The following is a 20,050-nucleotide window of genomic DNA, read 5'->3' on the forward strand; positions in this document are numbered from 1 at the left end:
TTCAGGGAGTTTGGAAATGTCCCAGAAAGAAGTGAGGTGTTCACCATTTCTAAGAGATTTGTTTCTAAACAATTAAGCACACTTTTAAAAAAATATGTGGGAAGTGTGTCAAGATAGCAGGTTGATGATTTTAGGTGCTGCACTATTTCTTCCAAAATTTTGCTATCGATTGCTTCAAAAGTAGACATAGTATCTTTTTGATATTGTGGCCAAATCTGTCTGACCTCTGCATTGCTTGAGGATTTGCCAATCGCCTTCCTGATATTGATGATCTTCTCAGAAAATAAGGAAGCAAACTCATTGCATTTGCTGTCTGAGAGCATTTCACTGGGAATCTGACTTGGGTTGTTTGTCAGTCTCTCAACAGTGGCAAAGTGTACGAGTGTTGTTTAAGTTACTGTTTATAAGGACTGAGAAGAAATTCTGTCTAGCTGTGACTAGTTTCACATTAAAAGCATGAAGACTGTCTTTATAAATGCTATAGTGAATTTCAAGTTTTGTCTTCCTTCACATCCACTCAGCTTTTCTGCATTGTCTTTCAAAGTCTGAACTGCTGTTGATCTTCTCCTACTGATTTCTGTCTGTTTGTTTTCTTACTGACTATTATTGGAGCAATAACATTCTTAACTTTTGTGCTGAAGGAATCAAGGAGAAGATCAACAGAGTCTGCAAATGCTTGGTATTAAAGATATAGCCTCCATAAATAGTAAACTTGTGTTCTCGTTTATGCATCTCCTTCTGACAGAGACAGATCTAGATTCGGTGATAGCAGAGATCAATATATCAAAGAAAATACAGGAATGATTAGATAGTGCTATGTCCTTGGTAAAAATAGATGAAATGTTTAGACCCCTACTAGATGATTAAATCTAGAGTTAGTCCACCTTTGTGTGTGGGTCCATGCACATGCTGAATCAGGTCAAAAGTGTTTAGAACCGTTATCATTTCTTTTGTTTGTTTTCTGCATTATCTATGTGAATATTAAAAGAGAAAGCCTCTGGAAGAATAGAATTTGTTCCTTCCATATACACGCATAAAGAAATCATGCTATTCTAGTGGTATCTAAACTATGTATTTCCAACAAGAGACTCTTCAAACCCGTCAACCCACTCTGAGAGCTAATGATTCGTTTTGTAAAAAGGTCTAATGCGCTATATCTCGAGGCAACACCACAAGAGAGAGTTTCTTCCGAGAGAACATCAGAGATGGATTAGCCTTCACTTCATTTGAGCTTTTTTACTCTATAGCTGTGCCCGTAAATTGGAATTCAAGATTATCCAGCCAAAATCCATATTTGATTTTGCCAGAGTAACAAAGATTGACTGATAACTCATGCAGCATATGCAATATTTAAAAATTCATTCAAAAAGACAAATCCAAGACAGAAAGATAACTAGCTGCATAATATTCACACAGTCAGGTTTATTACTGCTTTTCCCAATCCAAGTTCTAGTTCCTACCTTGGAAGAATAGCTTTTTTTCCCCATTTAATTTCCAGCTGTTTTCTGCTAGTCCAGCTAGTTTTGCATTTTTTTGTGCAATTTCCATTTTAATGTTTCCTTGGACACACAGTTTCAAAAAGAGCTTCATCATGTACAGTATGCTATTCAATTTGAATCCATATCTGTGTAGTTAAATGAGTGCCAGAGGCTACTTTAGATCAATTAATTATAGATCCACAATTTCCACAAAAATTCAAAAGCCTTTCCTTAATAATTATGCATTCCACTTATTATTAATTTATCTCGACCTGCTGCAATATGATTAGCCTGATGTGACCATATTGTAGAGGGCATGCTGCAACATAGCAACAACACATTACAAGAAGAAGAATATGCATTGATTTGACTACAATCCTCTGCTCCATATGATTGCATAAGAGTCAAGGAACTGATAGCTTTAAGACAAGCCCAGAACATTTTCAGATAGTGAGCAATAGTGAAACATGAAGGCAAGGGTCATGTCAAGGCACTGATGATCAAACATGAGAATCTCATCAAAGGAATATATTGACAATTGCTCAATATTATGACTTATCATGAATCATTTGAATGAAATAAAATAGTATATAAAGCATTTAATCAAAAATAACAATGATAAATAATTGATATCATATCAAGTGCTTTTGGCATGGTTAACCACTAGAACTCATGTCAAACCTACTGGCAAAGGGTATTTCATGAGCTGCACTCCAGTGGTTTGAGTCTTACCTCATCAGATAGATCCTTCAAAGTATCTTGGAGAGGTAAGGTGTCCAAGTCGCAACATCTAACTACTGGGGTGCCTCCGGGCTCAGTTCTTGGACCACTTCTCTTCTCTGTCTGCATGGCATCATTAGGTTCTGTCATTCAGAAACATGGCTTTTCATACCATGGTTATGTTGATGACACTCAACACTACCTCTCATTCTATCCTGATGATCTGATGATAGTTGCTCACATCTCAGCTTGCCGTGCAGTCATTTCTTGCTGGATAAAGGACCATCAACTTCAACTCAGCCTTGATGTTACTGTCGGCTCGTGACTGCAACAAACAAAGGAAGCATCCACGAAAAATCTCAGAATAACACCCAAATGTATTATTTAATTCTAGTGAATTTACATAATATACCACAACATTAAACCACAACTTGAAAAAGTCCAAGAAAAACCGCAACTGACAGATCCAATCAATGAGGCAATCCAACAGCAGGTGGAGATGATGTCACTTCTCCACCTCTCTCTCATTCTGGCAACCAGAATACTTAATCTCCCGCTTCCTAATTGGAACAGGTGATCCTCATCTCCCCTGCAACCTACAAGAGAACAAGGAAATAAATAACACATAACTGCTTGTGGTTCTAGCAAACCCATCATTTCATCACAAATTCACAAATTCAACATCCAGCTGACTTTCTCAGACCACATTGCTAAAACTATCCAGTCTTACAGATGTGCGTTATGTAACATCAAGAAAATCAGGCCCTTTCTTTCAGGACATGCTTTATAATTCCTTGTTCTGTCCAGGCTGGACTATTGCAATGCTCTCTTGGCAGGTCTTCCAGCCATTTCTATCAAACATTTACAATTAATCCAGCACGCGGCAGCAAGATTTATTTTTAATAAGCCACAAATAATGCACATCACACCTCTGTTTATCAATTTTCACTGGCTACCAAAAGCTGCTCGCATTAAAATTCAAGGCATTAATGTTTTCAGACAAAACCACCACTGGCTCTTCAACCCTTTACCTAAATTCATTACTTCAGACTTATGTGCCTCTAGAAGCTTGCATTCTGAAAGTGAACATCACTTTATTGTGCATCGCAAACAGGCACAAAATCGATTTCACAGACATTTACATTTAATGTTCCCTCCTGGTGGAATGACCTGCCAACTCAATCAGAGCAGCCCTTAGCCATCTCCACAAATTGGCTGAAAACACATCTCTTCCATCTTTATTTGACACTCTAACTCTAAGCATTATCTATTCTAATATTATTCTTAAAATAAATAAATAAATAAATAAAACAATGCCCCTTTTAGAATTGTGCTCTAGTCTTTTACTAACTGCTTGTTTTCTTTAAAAAAACACAACAGCAGCTTCTCTATTCTTTTTTCTATTCTATTTGTTTTCTTTTTAATTTATTATACATTTATTTAAAAGCAAAAAAACAGCTTCTAACTCTAGCTTGCGCTATTTCTGGCTTTTTCTATTCTGTCTGTTTTCTTTTTATGTATTATATAATTTAAAAAACTTGCTATGTGTACTACTTTAACTGAGACTTGTCATAACACTTGCATATCATTGCTTTTTGTTGGCTTTGATTGCTTCCAATGTCCTCATTTGTAAGGTGCTTTGGTTAAAAGCTAAATGTAATTCAATGTAATGCAAACGTTTGCTAATTGGAAGGATGTTTCAGTTCAAAAACTATAATTTTAATGTTTGTACCGATAAACTACTTGCAAATCATCACGTGTAAACTTGCGTAAACTTTTAAATTGTACCTATACAATATTATACAATTTCAGTTTTTAGTTTCAGTTTCTCCCACAACATTGTTTTACTACCTCAAAACATTTATGAAATATGAATGATTTGTAAACACACATTTTGACATTTGCATCGTACAACCACCTCCATTTGTGTGGCTTTCCGGGTGTAGTAAACTTGCTGTTAAGTACACCCATGGTGCAGCTTTACATTTGCAATGCAGTAAAGCAGAAGTCATGATTAAAAATGAACCTTAAGGACTTGTAGAAGCTAGCTAAAATGTTACTGTTGCTTCAGCAACAACATTTTTTTCTCATGATTGCTTTGATAACACTATTGGTAAGGTTTAGGAGAGGGTTTACTATAGGTTGTACATTATTTTTAATGATAGAGCATTAACCTTTTAGCACAATTCACCAGATATTTCATTTCTGAACTGCCGTTACACAAATAACAGGCAAGCCTTATTCACATTCATTTCTTTCGGATACCACTGTAACGGTGGTGACCCGATAATAATTTAAGAAACTCAAACCAATGATTTTCTCTTTAGGTTAAACTTAAATTCGGGCGCCAGACAGGAGTAACCCTGTCAAATGTTTAAGAAAACAAATATCCCAGATAGCATAAATACCACCAGTTACATATATAAACTCACATTCCAAGAAATAAAGCACAAACGTCATAGGATTCCATTTAGACAACTGTATTTCTCACAAGAACAGAAAAACACCACTTTCAATTATCAGTGACAAGAACAGAAAAATAAAATAAACCTTTAAATTATGAGTCGAGGTTCAGTAAAGAGAATACAAATAAAATAAAGATAACATCATATATATATTTATATTTTACTCACTGCAGTTTGAGAGGAACTGGGTTAAATGTGGGTGTGGAAAGTGCAGAGATGAATGGTGTGAGCGTTTTGGGATAAGACCAGCCACGTATCCAACAAGCCGCCTTCAGTAATTGGTGAACTTGTGTTGGTGGTAAACGAAAACAGCCAGGATCCAGACGGTCGTTAACAGCTCGATCGGGACTTTTTAAACGCTCTGCGCTGAAGACATCGTCATGGAGAGCGGTCCACTCTCTAGCATCCACTCCAGCAAAGGCACAGCGCTCTCCCTCCGAGGATTACGTCACCGCCACACAGGTAAGTGTAGACACCTTCCTTCTCCCTTAATTTTTCCCGTCCAACTACCAGCCAGCAGTTCATTTATTGGGTACTTCCTAATAGCGTTTAACTATATTACCACAAATTCGTTTGTTGGGTATATTTTTAGATGGCGTTCGGCTTCCGTTGAGGCTTTCCGGTTCTCATCTCCGCAGCGCACTAACAACAACACTCCACGTTTCTTCCGACACCTACTCCTCTCCTCCTTCAGTTTAATTCCTCCTTTTATTAGATTACCTCATTTCCTTTTTCCTCATTTGGTAAACGAAAATGGGCGGAGACAATATTAATAATTACAATTTTTGATATTGGAGTTTTCAGCTCCGCCACACTCCTCCCCCCTGGAAATAAACAACCCCAGGTTGTAAAAAAAAAAAAAAATTAGCATTTTCAGAACCCAAAGAACTCTTCATCTTCGTCCGGGGATTCGTGGAATATTTCCAAGAGATTCACTTTTTCCAGATGGTTTAACTCATCAGCGGTAGGAAAACATGGCTTCAAGTTACATACATGAACGGTACGCACATCCTCACCAGTGTCTTCCAATGCCACACGATAATTCAGTGGTCCCAGCTGTTTTATTACTCTGTAGGGACCTTTCCATTTGTGGGCGAGTTTAGCACAAAAATGGTGAAGGGCACTTGATTGAGGGAAGTTTCTCACCCAGACACGATCTTTTTCTTTGTAGAGGACATCTCTTCGGTTCTTGTTGTAGCTTCGGAGCTGTCTTACTGAGGCTTTCTTGGTGCATTCTTTGGCTCTAGCTTGCAACTGGGACAGATGTTCTGTGACATTGTAAGATGGAGCAGTTGGAGCAAGATTTTGCCCATGTAGCAGCTTGTCCATTGGCCCCTGTAATTTTCTCCCTAGGTGAAGCTCTGCTGGAGACATACCGATGGTTTCCTGTACCGCTGAATTAATGGCGAACCGTAGTTCAGGTAGGTGTTGGTCCCATTTTTTATGATTGTCATCCACATATGCTGAAATCATCTGTTTTAATGTTCTATTCACTCGTTCAGTTAGGTTTGTCTGAGGGTGGTATGCTGTAGTCATCTTCTGGGTGACTTTCCATTTGGCACAGATGTCCTGAAAGACAGCTGATGTGAACTGTGTGCCTCGATCAGACAGGATGAAATCAGGTACCCCCCATCGAGTGAATATTTCTTCTCTGAGGTGTGAAGCAACAGTTTGAGAATTTGCCTTTCGCAAAGGGAACAGTTCTACCCATCGGGAATAATAATCCACGAACACTAGTAGATATTCGTGTTGGTGGGAGCTGCGAGGCAGTGGACCCATGATATCTACTCCCAACATCTCGTTTGGATGACTGGTGGTGGTCTGTTGAATTTTCCCAGCAGGTTTGCGGTTCTCATTTTTCAAGGTCTGGCATTTCATGCATCTTTTTACATACTGTTTTACAGATGTCCACATGGAGGGCCAGAAAGCGACCTGACGCACTCTCTGGTAAGTTTTGTAAATTCCTAGATGACCACTTAAGGGATGTGCATGGTAATGATGTAGTAGATTTTGGACAAGGGTGGCTGGGACATAGATTCTGTAATACGTTTGCTCATCAGTCAGATGAGTTCGATGGTACAGCTTGTCTTCAACTACTTCATATTGGTCTTGGATAGAGGAATCATTGTCTGCTAGTGACTGAAATAATTTGGTAATTACTGGGTCTTTGTGCTGCTCTTCCCAGATGTCTACTGCTGAAATTGGAAATGCAAAGTCTTCCTTCTGATTGGAGTATAAATGGCATCCAGGTACAGAATACATTCGGGATAACGCATCTGGTGCTTCATTGAGTTTTCCCTTCCGATACTCCACCACAAAGTTGAATTTTTGCAGTCGGAGTGCCCAACGGATGAGACGTCCCGTGGTTTTTGTGGAATTCATGACCCACTGTAGAGCTGAATGATCTGTGACTACTGTGAAGAGTTTTGGTTCAAGGTAATATTGCCATTTTTCTAGCGCCCATACTATTGCCAGACACTCTTTCTCTGTAGCTGAATAATTAATCTCTGCTTTGGTTAGCGTTCGGCTCCCATAGGCTATGACTTCTTCCAAATCATGCATTTTTCTTTGTGTCAACACAGCACCAAGTCCTGAGTCACTGGCATCAGTGTAGACAACAAAAGGAAGTTGTAGGTCTGGATGACCCAGGATGGGGGGTGTGGTAAGACAGGTCTTCAATTTCTCAAATGATTGTTGACACTGGGGTGACCACTGGAACTGGCGTCCCTTTTTCTTCAAAGCATTTATAGGTTCAGCGATCAGAGAGAAATTTGGCACAAACCGATGGTACCACCCTGCCAAGCCGAGAAATCGTTGAACTTCTTTAACGTTCTTGGGAACAGGGTAGGAGCGAATAGCCTCTATTTTGCTGGGGTCAGCCGAGATGCCTTTTGTGTTTACCACATGTCCCAGAAAGGTTAACTCATGAAGGCAGAATTTACTCTTTTTTAGGTTTATGGTTAAACCAGCTGTGTGCAGTCGGTCAAAGACCGTCTGAAGATCCTTGAAGTGTTGGGTGACAGAGGGTGAATAAATTATTATATCGTCGATATACACAAAACAAATTCTTCCTCGCAGCTCACCTAGGACAGTCTCCATTAACCGCTGAAATGTCGCTGGAGCATTTTTCAGCCCAAACGGCATGACATTAAATTGATATAAACCAGATGGGGCGATGAATGCAGTCTTGGACTTGCTCTCAGGTTCCATGGTCACCTGCCAGTACCCACTGTTGAGATCAATGCTGGAGAAAATACCTGCACCGGAGAGGGATTCCAAGATCTCTGTGATATTAGGCAGAGGATAGGCATCTCGCTCAGTGATAGCATTGACCCTCCTATAGTCCACACAGAATCTCTGGCTACCATCCTTCTTTGGGACCAGGACAATAGGGGAGGCCCAAGCAGAGTGTGATGGTTCGATGATACCATTCTTCAACATGTCTTTAACTTGTTCTTTTACCATATCTTGTTTCTCTGGTGTTAATCTGTATGGACGCTGTTTGATGGTTACAGGATGGACAGTATAAAGACAATGTTGGAGGACTGTTGTTCTTCCGAGCTGGAGGGTACAAACTTGTGGATTGTTCTCCAAGAGGTGGAGCAGGTGGCTCTTTTCCTCGGGTGGTAAGTGTGCAGAGTCTACCAGGGTTTTCAATAAAGTTTTCTCATCCAGATTATCTGGGGATTGAGACACCACCTGTGACATTTGCTGTGGAGGAACAGAACTGAACAATGTGAGAGTTTGCTCTGAATTTATATGTTGTGCTTTCTTTTTCAGATGCTGGATACATCTAATGGGAGTACTAGCTTGTCCAGGCTGAAAAGGATAATTCTGGTTAGGAAGTGACTTGAAAGAATAGTTCCCATCAGCAACATTAATCTGGAGACCACTGGTAAATATAAAATCCAATCCTAAAACCACAGAGTATGCTAGAGCTTTGGTAGACAGGATGGCTACCGGTAAAAAAAAACTTGGTTATGGAGAGTTATTTCGATGTTTGTCCATCCTACCGGTATAGCGGTCTCACCATTTGCCAAGTAGAGTGGACCAAGAGCCCAAGTCCGGAGAGAATCAGAGAACCCAAGCTCCGTCCATAAACTTTCGTGTAAAAGAGTATAGCTTGCCCCGGTGTCAACTATAGCCTTTCCTGTCCATCTGCCAATGGCAATCGGGACGACCAACTGTTGAGGTATAGACTCATGTTTAGAAGTAAAAGATGCAGTTACAACAGATGGTTGGGATGGAGGTGTAACAGACAGGGCGTTATTTGATGGTGCGCCTCCTGTTTTTTGTGCTAGGAAATTTCGCTTGTTTCCTGCAGGTTGAAAAGGACTTTGAGGCGATGTGTGAGGTAAAGTGGAGTATTGTGGACAGTTTCCAGGCGGATGCTGACCTTTACATCTCCAGCATTGGACAGTGGGTCTTTCACCTTGGCGGTTAGAGGTAGGTTTTTGTGGTATAAGTGAAGTCATTGTCCGCCCTTCATAATGTAGCTGATGAACATAGTCTTTTTCTAATTGATTCCCAAGTTTTACCAGTTCATCCACTGTACTTACTCTGCTGCGAAGTTGACTGGCAAGGTATGGTTTGATGTTTTTTATTATCAATTTGACTAACTCATACTCTGTCAGGGAAGGTTTCCAGCGCTTGCATAGAGCTCTGTAAGTGAAAGCGAAATCTCTAATGGACTCCTTTTCCCCTTGAATTCGGGTGCGGACACGCTCAGCTAGCTCGTCTTCATAATCCTCTGAAAGAAACGCTGCAAGAAATGCGGATTCAAACTCATTCCAGGTCCGAACAGAGGATCTGGCCACCTCCCACCAGTCCCGTGCTGTTCCATAAAGGACAGTGCGAAAAGTTGCCAGGATGTCTGTATCCTCTAAGGGGTGTAATGCCAGAAAGTCATGACATCTAGTTAAATATAACAGAGGGTCACTATCATCTGAAGATCTGCCAAAGGTGGGGAAGGTTAGTTTCAAATGATCACTCTTGACCACAGTTATTGGGTGCAAAGGAGGTGGATGTGCGGACACGAATGTGTGGGGTGTTGACGTTTCAACTTCTGCAGCAGTGGAATGATGAGGTGATTTTCGTGTCCTTGAGGGAAAGTCAGTCACTGTTTTCCCAGGAAATTTGAAGTAACTGCTTATTTCTGATTTCAGCTCTTTCAAGGAGTCGCTTAAGGTATTCAATTGGAAGCTACATTGACTGATTTCCTGGAAGAGTTGGCCACGATCCTTTTGAGTACTGTGCTGCATTTCCTGGATGTCTTTCTGCACCTCTAGTTGCAATTGTTCCACCATAAACCGGACTTCAGAGATAACGGTGTGCTCACTTTTCTGCAGTTCTCCTGTCACCATCACCTTCATGGCTTTTGTCAGCTGATCAGTGTCCTCTTCATCATGTCGTTTTTTATCAGTGATTGAGGCCTGAATTTGCTGGTGGTTGGTTTTAATCTTAGCAGTCAAGGTTTCAATCTTGGCATCATGCTGTGAAGTGGTAGTTGCAAGTTCCTGGGTGAGTACTTTCAAAACTGTGTCCTGCTGTTTGAGGCAGTTAAAAAGGATATCCCAGTTCCCTTGTACTTGCTCCGATAATTGATACATTCCTCTGCCAGGGGTCGGGAGAAATCCAGGCAAGTCGTGCTGTGTTTCTGAAGGAGGTGTAAGTTCCGGGGAAGTGCACAACTGCATGTCACTAGTCGGTGGACGAGGAGCCCCTTCTCCTGGTGGTGGTGGAGGGGAAAATCGTACATGGGTTCTTGGAGTAAGAGGGTTTAACTGTGTAGGAGTGGAGCAGAAAGTGGGAACAGGAGGCGGTTGTCTGGGTTGCTGCAGAGTTGGTTGCATCAGGGGCCAGTTGGGGGTTGCAATATCTGGAGGATCAATTGCCACAAAAGTGGATGGTGACTGAGGGGTATGGGCCATGATTGGAATGTATGTGTGAGTGTGGGAATGCAATGGTCAATTGTGAAATGTAAAAAATAAAAAATGAGAACACTATTCAGCCCGTTTCAGTTTCTTTGGGCAACATAAGGAACCAAAACAAACTACAGGGTGGGTACACTTGCAAAATTCAGAAAAGAAAATACTATACAACCGGTGTCAAAATATTTTGGTCAAATGTGCACAAAAATAACAACTACAGAGTACTTAACAGATTTTTTTTTTTTTTTTTTTTTTTTTAAACACACACACACTTTGGCCCAAACGTTTTCAATAGTCTGCTGGTTATATCGAAGTTCAATTCACAAAAAAAAAAAAACTATCATAAAGTGTGAAATGTCCACTCTAACAACAAAACAGTTCTACGAGCAAAAATGTTGATAATCACAAGAGAAAAAGAAACCCAAAACAAAACAGTTCAAAAGATACAGTAATGTATTCAAGTTTTCAGACTACAAATTTCATGTTTCAAGTTTTATGTTTCATGTCCCTGTTCGGGCGCCACTCTGTAACGGTGGTGACCCGATAATAATTTAAGAAACTCAAACCAATGATTTTCTCTTTAGGTTAAACTTAAATTCGGGCGCCAGACAGGAGTAACCCTGTCAAATGTTTAAGAAAACAAATATCCCAGATAGCATAAATACCACCAGTTACATATATAAACTCACATTCCAAGAAATAAAGCACAAACGTCATAGGATTCCATTTAGACAACTGTATTTCTCACAAGAACAGAAAAACACCACTTTCAATTATCAGTGACAAGAACAGAAAAATAAAATAAACCTTTAAATTATGAGTCGAGGTTCAGTAAAGAGAATACAAATAAAATAAAGATAACATCATATATATATTTATATTTTACTCACTGCAGTTTGAGAGGAACTGGGTTAAATGTGGGTGTGGAAAGTGCAGAGATGAATGGTGTGAGCGTTTTGGGATAAGACCAGCCACGTATCCAACAAGCCGCCTTCAGTAATTGGTGAACTTGTGTTGGTGGTAAACGAAAACAGCCAGGATCCAGACGGTCGTTAACAGCTCGATCGGGACTTTTTAAACGCTCTGCGCTGAAGACATCGTCATGGAGAGCGGTCCACTCTCTAGCATCCACTCCAGCAAAGGCACAGCGCTCTCCCTCCGAGGATTACGTCACCGCCACACAGGTAAGTGTAGACACCTTCCTTCTCCCTTAATTTTTCCCGTCCAACTACCAGCCAGCAGTTCATTTATTGGGTACTTCCTAATAGCGTTTAACTATATTACCACAAATTCGTTTGTTGGGTATATTTTTAGATGGCGTTCGGCTTCCGTTGAGGCTTTCCGGTTCTCATCTCCACAGCGCACTAACAACAACACTCCACGTTTCTTCCGACACCTACTCCTCTCCTCCTTCAGTTTAATTCCTCCTTTTATTAGATTACCTCATTTCCTTTTTCCTCATTTGGTAAACGAAAATGGCCGGAGACAATATTAATAATTACAATTTTTGATATTGGAGTTTTCAGCTCCGCCACACCACTCACTGGACATTTCACATGGAAAGAGACATAAAACATGCATAATATTTTTTTATCCGAAAATTTTGATGAGTCAATACCAATTACCTCCTATGTCTACCATTAACCCTTCCTGTCGCTGCCCTTTGGGGTTAGTTTTTATTTGTTTGTATTCTTTCTCTCTCTCTTCATCAACTGACACAACCATTTTGTTTCCTCCCTATATTCTAGCAAATGACAGTAGAAATATGAAAATAGCCTTTCTGAAGTCAAGACTGAAATATATTCATTTATACAGAAATTTATTTAAAAAATAATTTAAAATAATTAAAAAACTCTCCCATGGGACATTCAAGATATTAATTAAAAACAACACCTTTTGCTAACCTTCACATGTGCTCATGAACTTCATTTGTGTCACACTGTTCCTCTCAAAAGATTTTGGGATGTATACGGTATATATATATATATATATATCTGACCTCTGTACCAGAGGCATTCATTACCGGAAATCTCAGAAGCCATCTATCTGGACAGTGAACGCTGAGAAGGAGGCAGAGGTTACTGGTGTCCAGATAGAAAAAGCACAGCGGTTGCCTGCTTTGTCTAGTGAGAACTACAGGTAGCTTTTGTCAATGATGGGATTGGAGGGTATTTTCTGCATGAGAGACAGACCTAAGGGGAAAACAAGCTGAGTTCACAAAAAGAGTTGAGAAAGTTGGCTCGAGGCATTTGATGTGCTGAAGTTGACATTGTTTTCTTTACTTTATTCAAAAGACACAGCATGTAGTGAAAACAACTGGAATTTTGAATGTTGCAGGCTGAACTCGATCCTGCGACACCCACATAAGCAATATGACTCAGTGTGTCTGAAGCTTTGCGAATTACTGTTTCCAAATGGAGTATGTTTTAATGTGCATCTGTGCTTCCAAGTAGAGAGGGGTGTTCAGATAACACAAAGGTTAGATATTTTAATGCCATTTATCATTGTCAGTTGTAATTAGAAGGTCAGACTGATGGCATTTGAACACAGGAGCTTTGATAATGGGGTTGTGCTGTCTTTCCTGTCTGCTATTTCTTCTACTAAAAAGGTATTTTATAAAAAAAAAAAAAAAAACTTTCATCATATACTCACTGTTATAATCGGTGTCCTTGGTATCTGCTGTGTTGTGTTGAGTTCTTTCTCCTCCTCCTCGTTCTTTCTGGTCTCTGATAGGTTTTCCAAGTAGGCGGTGTATGAATGACATTGGTGGTCAGATGAGGCGTGATCTTCATAAGGACGCCACTGGCATTCAGCGAGGAGCTCATTGTTGGTTCAGCCGTGTTCGGTTTGATAGCTCCTGGATCCCTCTTCCAGCCGATGATCTGATCAAATTTGTTAAACTCAACTGAAGTGTAAAACCTGTTGATCATGTTTGTTTGTTTTAAACATTATGTTCTAAGAATGTGGAGAGTAGGGGTGTCTTGCCTATTTATTTTGGCTGGATAGTTTGGGCTTTGTTTTTAGTTAGGGAAATAATTTTTATTTTTGTTTTGTTGTTCAATTAGGTTTTAATGTTTCCTTCCTTTTCTCTATCACCATAACCCAGTTTTATTATTCTCTGTGTAGTCTTGTTTTACTATCCCTATAGACGTGGGGGTAGTCACCATCATGTCGTTCCTAGGCAGTATGATGTTCTTACAGTACTGAAAAACAAATGATTTTAAAGATTTGATCAATGTTCATGGTGCACTTTTTCAATTAAATTGGATGGGTAGTAGTTTATATGACTTATCTGCTATATTCCATATCTTCTGAAGTCATGTCATTATTGACTGAATATTCATCTTGATTTTCAAATCTTACTTGATAGCTTAGTCACTATACACTTTCGTAGTATGGAAAAGAGCAACATGGATTTTTTTTTTTTCAGATAGTAAAACTTTTGTATGAATCCAAAATGTGTTCTGTTGATTGTGACTCCAGTAACAGGGATAGAAAATACTGCTTTTTGTTAGTGAAACACTTTCGTGTATGACCAATTTAAGTTTACCCATAATTACACACAGACTCTATTTCTTGCATATTAATGGCCCTTCAAATGTACCGTGTAATTCCCCAAAGATAAAATAATCGCTGGAAGCAAAGTGGAAGAAATCATTTTGAAATGCGTTAAAAGCCTTGACTCATAAAATAATTATATTGTAATGCCATTCAAATACTACCATTTAATTTTTTTTTTACTTATATTAGAATTTTTTATTTTAGTAAGGATGAATTAAATTGATCAAAAGTGACAATAAAGACCTTTTTTCTGAACTATTAAAGAATCGTGTAATAATAAAAATAAATAAATAAATACAAATTGTCAATATCTCTTGCTAGAGTTCCCATGAACCCATCTAGAGGGCAACCCATCCTGTACCCTTTACCACTCACTCAATTTCCCATAATCCTCTGCCTGGACGTATCATCAGTTGCAATCACCTGTCTTTCATCAGATCTCATCATCAGTTCACAGATGTCTCACATTAGAAGGGATTTAAAAGCAGCACACACACTCTTTGACTTTGCTGGTGATTGAATGTTTAGCCTTCCAATGTCTTGCTGTCCATGTTTCCTGATTATTGTTTCTCATAAATGTTCCTCAAATCTATATCTCTGCTACCTTCATTTTTTATCCTCTTTTTTGTTGTAGTATTACTGTATTTTAATCAAATAAAACTATAAATACTGTATATGTGAAATCAATTTAACTAGTAATTTCAAAGAGGAATAACAGTATAACATTTTGCATAATAATTTGACAGAGATTAACATGAATGCCTTAATAGATGCCTTGCACTCCTCCCTATCTATCTATCTATCTATCTATCTATCTATCTATCTATCTATCTATCTATCTATATATCTATATATCTATCTGCCCATCCGTCTGTCCCTTCATCCATCCGTCTATCTATCTAGAGAGTAAAAATCTGACATTGCCTGACTTGCATAAGCTGATCTTGTAACTCAACCTTACGCTGAGAAATTCTGTGAATTCCCACTGCTGAAGTGCCTGAACACAAACGCAGGGCATCAAACTGTGAGCTCTGACTGTTTGTTGAGTCAGGATTTAGTGGAAGGGCCATGAATATTTATCCACAGCTGTCTCAGCACTCACACATCAGAACATATCTGCATTTTTTCTATATCTATGTGTTTATGTGGAATAATTAATTCCCCGTTTTGCAGAATCATTTATTTCTTTATGAGTTGTAACATTGTGTATTCTGTTTTTCCAGAATTATAATTAATAACAGTACAGTCACGATTAAAATGTTATTTGTACATGTTGCCCAAGAGACAAATTTATTAAATATTTTCTTTGAATGTGTGGGCATTTTATGTCCATGCATTTGTGTTTCTGGGTGTCTGCACATTGTAAATCCATTCATAGCCTGAATAAAAAATATATTTAGACTGTCTGATAGTGTATGCCAATGTTATTTTAGAATTATTTAGCATTAATATAAAAAAAAAAGAGAACTTTTTTTTATGGCAAATTCATTTGCGTTGAATAATACAAAAACACCTCTAAAGATATGGAAATCGCTTTCTTGCATAATAATTAAAAAAAATAAAAAATAAAAAAAAATAAAAAGTTTATGATCCACAAATAAATGAAAAGAGATTTCCAAAAAAATATACATACTGACAAAGCAATTTTCTAAAACATTAACTAAATTCACAAATATATAAAATGGAATTTACTAATAAAAAACATTTACAAATATCTTTATATCATACAAACATTTGATTGTATGGATTTCTGTGCATTTGTGGATCACTGCACGCATTTGTGGATTTTGAAACATACTGTATCTAGCAAAGAGGTGCTGACAAATCCACAAATAGGTAGACTCCACCCATCGTCTACTCAAGCCAATCAGATAACAGCCACATTTAGTTGACCAATCATAGCACATTATCGCTAATAGCCATCATGTTTTGCTTTACATTCAGGGCAGTCTTGTCATGAAATAGCTTTGCTCATCTGTATTGGCTCAAATAGGAAATATAAGGGCCATTAAAATTTGAACAGTAGAAGATGTTTAAAATTGGTTTCTTTATACCATTAGACTTTGTGTCAAACCAAGCTACAGAATTATTTTGCTTGCTTTTGAAAATGCCAGAGAAGCAGCTCTTTAAATCCTGGCTATGGGAAGAGCACTATACTGGATACAGACATGTTAAGAAAGTGTCATGTTATTCAAGATGGAAAGAAAAGAATCAATAAGTGACTAATAACTGGACTCAACCTCATGATAAACATTTGAGTTTGTATATAGCCTAGGTTAAATTTCCAGCATACAACAGTCAACAGAGTTTTTCAGTCGAGCTGTTTAAATTATGTATACGAGCAGTTATCTAACGGGAACTAAACACACAGACAGTCTATCTGTTTGTGGACATGTCAGCACGTCTTGATGCTAGAAATGTTTCAAAATCCACAAATGTGTGCAGCAATCCACAAATGCACAGAAAGTCATTCACAAATGCATGCAGTGATTATAGCGATTAGATAAAGTATATTTGTTCTGTTTTTTTCTGTTACATAAACCATACAACTGAACACCAGTGCAAGTTGAACTACCACTGATCTCTCATGCAAGGGCAGTTTTACAAACCACAATAATCTTGTCACCACAGTTACCATCCTCCATAACAAGGTCTTTGTCCATCCATCCTTTGTGTAAATCACTTTGAGAGTAATTGTTCTAATCAATAGTCATTTTTATCTTGCATGGCAAGCAACCAAGTCCTTCCAAGTTAGCAGACTGTGTGTTTATGGTGTCAAAATAATTCTGTCAGCAGAGGATTTTCGTATGCTGTGATTGACTGGATTGCCTCCCACATTCATCAGGTGAAAGTCTACAGCGCATCAGTATTTAATCACAAAGTGAAAGCTGCTTTACGTTCCAATCCCAAGGCCTTCAAAACTGACCACAAACTCCAAAAATGTTCATAATATCTTAAGAATGAATACTTCAGCCAAACCTTGATCCCTCAACACCAGTCTGCACTACAATAATCTGTAGAGATATGTCATTTTGAGCTAAATAAATTTTTTTTTTTCCACTCTTTTCCCTTCCTGGTCTTACTGATTAAATTTTGTCCTTGTTAACTGGTAACTCAAAGAGGACAATAGAATTGCCAGAGTCAAATATTGCAGTAAACGAACGATACAAAAGATCAAGTGCAAAGATCAAAGAAAATATATCGTATTCATCTAAATTATTCTTTGAGCATCGAGTTCAGCTCACATCTGAGTCTCTCAACTGCAACTCAGCTTGGGAGAGATGTGGTCAAAGAGTAGAGCACTGCGTGTGTTTGCATCCAATAAACCATCAGATAAACATACTTAACCTTGACTACAGGAGACCAGAAGCACAGAACATCAAATCTTTAGATGGACTGGTAACTGTTCATAGCAACACTGCTTGAGCTTTACAGCACAGCTTTTATACTGCTTAAATAACATTGATGTTAAATATACCACCCAACATACGGTACAGTATAATAACGCATTATATTGAAATCATTAACCAGTCAGTATTCTGACTGACTGACAAACGAAAAGGAGCCTGTAATTTTAGAATATGCAGAACTGTATAATCAAAATGGGTCAAAAGGCCCTTAAATTAAAATTATATTAAGCAGACTCAAATTGACATGACCATATTACATTACAACAAGATCAGCCTTCTGGAATCTGGATACGGACATCAAAAACAAAATGTAAAAAAATAAATTACAGTAGCCTACATGTGTCTGTCCTTCACATAAAGCATAATACTATTTCAGGAGACTTGACCATATTTTTATGGTGTTTGTACAGGTGCATCTCAATGAATTAGAATGTCGTGAAAAAGTTAATTTATTTCAGTAATTCAACTCAAATTGTGAAACTCGTGTATAAAAGGGGGGTGAAATGCTTGTTTTCACTCAATATCCTGTTAATCTTGAGTACCTATAGAGTAGTACTGCATCCTTCATAACTCCAAAAAGTCTTTAGTTTTATTATATTTATAAGAGAAAGATAGTCTGTACCAATTTTTCCCGGAAAAACACAAGCGTCTGGAGGCATGAAGTGTGGGCGGAGCTAAAGAATCACGAGCGCGAGTAGGCTTTTGCGTTGAGAGCGTTTGGAAGCTGTGACATTACCGTGAGGAAAAAAACATCATCCAAAACAAACCATGGCTAACAGTCAGATTCAGCGTATTTTTATCCAGAGGCTGAAATTTAACAAGAGCAGCATCAGCAACGACGTCTCTATGTGGTATGTATTGAAACTGTATATATTTGCTTAGCGGTTTTGGAAAATGACTAAGTTCCACTATATGTGTTTTTTTTTTTTAAGCTGTACATGTGGAAAGTGCAGTTTGATGACAACATCGCATGTTGTTTACTTGATGTGCTTACGCGCTGATAGCTAAGTTAACAACACAGAGATATTTGAAGCAGTTTTACTCACCGCCTGCGGTTCCAACACACGATCGTGACCCTTTTTCGTTGGGACTGCATTATCCTTAAGAAATAAACTATATGCAAATCCGTCGTCAAACTGGGCCTTGTTTGTAAAACAAGCATCTTCGAAATGCAGGGAACAAACAAAAACACTTGCACAACTCCGTTGATGCTCTTTAAAATTAAACTCCATCCACTGGTCCCTTAATGCTGTTTTTTTTTTGTGCAGGGTTGTCTTGCCCTGGCAACCAAAAACATACTTCTTTTGTGGCATTTCGGTCTCTCGCTCTGATCAGTGAATGTCTCTCCTCCTCTGCTCTGCTATATGGGAGAAGTGACCTTAGGACCCATATAAGGAAATTCCGCTCCATCTAACGTCACACAGACCCATACTCGAAAAAAACTTTCCGAAACTTGTGACAAACCAGAAGAGGTATCTTTGGAACAAAAATACTCCTTCAAACGTACAACTTAATTTTTGAAACTTTGTCCATGTTTAGCATGGGAATCCAACTCTTTAACAGTATAAAAACTCAGTATGCATGAAATAGCATTTCAACCCCCCTTTAAATAAATTCAGTGCACACAGGCTGAAGTAGTTTAGAGAGTTAGTTCACCGAAAAGTTAAAATTATGTCATTAATGACTCACCCTCATGTCGTTCCAAACCCGTAAGACCTTCGTTCATCTTATTAGCTTCAGTAATTTGTGGATTAATGCTTATTGGAGACGCGAACCATTTCAAGCGATTCAGTTCGATTTGGTTAACTGGTTCAAGAAGAACTGGTTAAATCGAATCATTCATTCGCGAACCGGATATCACTAAACTGCAGTGTTGTGAACGCACTCACAACAGACACGGAAGAGAGGATAATGCTGAATAAAGTCATAGTTTTTGTTATTTTTGGACCAAAATGTACTTTTCGATGCTTCAATAAATTTTAACTGACCTTCTGATGTCACATGGACTACTTGATGATGTTTTTATTACCTTTCTGGACATGGACATTATACAGGACATACATTTTTTAATGGAGGGACAGAAAGCTCTCAGATTAAATCTAAAATATATTAAACTGTGTTTTCCGAAGATGAACGGATGTCTTACGGGTTTTGGAACGTTTGGAACATGAGGGTGAGTTATTAACGACATAATATTAATTTTTCGGTGAACTAACCCTTTAAGTCTTTGGTTCTTATAATTGTGATGATTTGTGGCTCACATTTAACAAAAACCCACCTCAACAAATTAGAATATGATGACATGCCAATCTGCTAATCAACTAAAAACACATAAAAAGGTTGCCTGAGCCTTCAAAATGGTCTCCCAGTCTGGGTCACTAGGCTACGCAATCATGGGGAAGACTGCTGATCTGACAGTTGTCCAGAAGACAATCAATGACACCCTTCACTGCAATATTATTTGCCAAAGAAGTTGGCTGTTCACA

Source organism: Carassius gibelio, chromosome B8 (genome assembly GCF_023724105.1).
Source record: "Carassius gibelio isolate Cgi1373 ecotype wild population from Czech Republic chromosome B8, carGib1.2-hapl.c, whole genome shotgun sequence".
NCBI classification, from domain to species: domain Eukaryota; kingdom Metazoa; phylum Chordata; class Actinopteri; order Cypriniformes; family Cyprinidae; genus Carassius; species Carassius gibelio.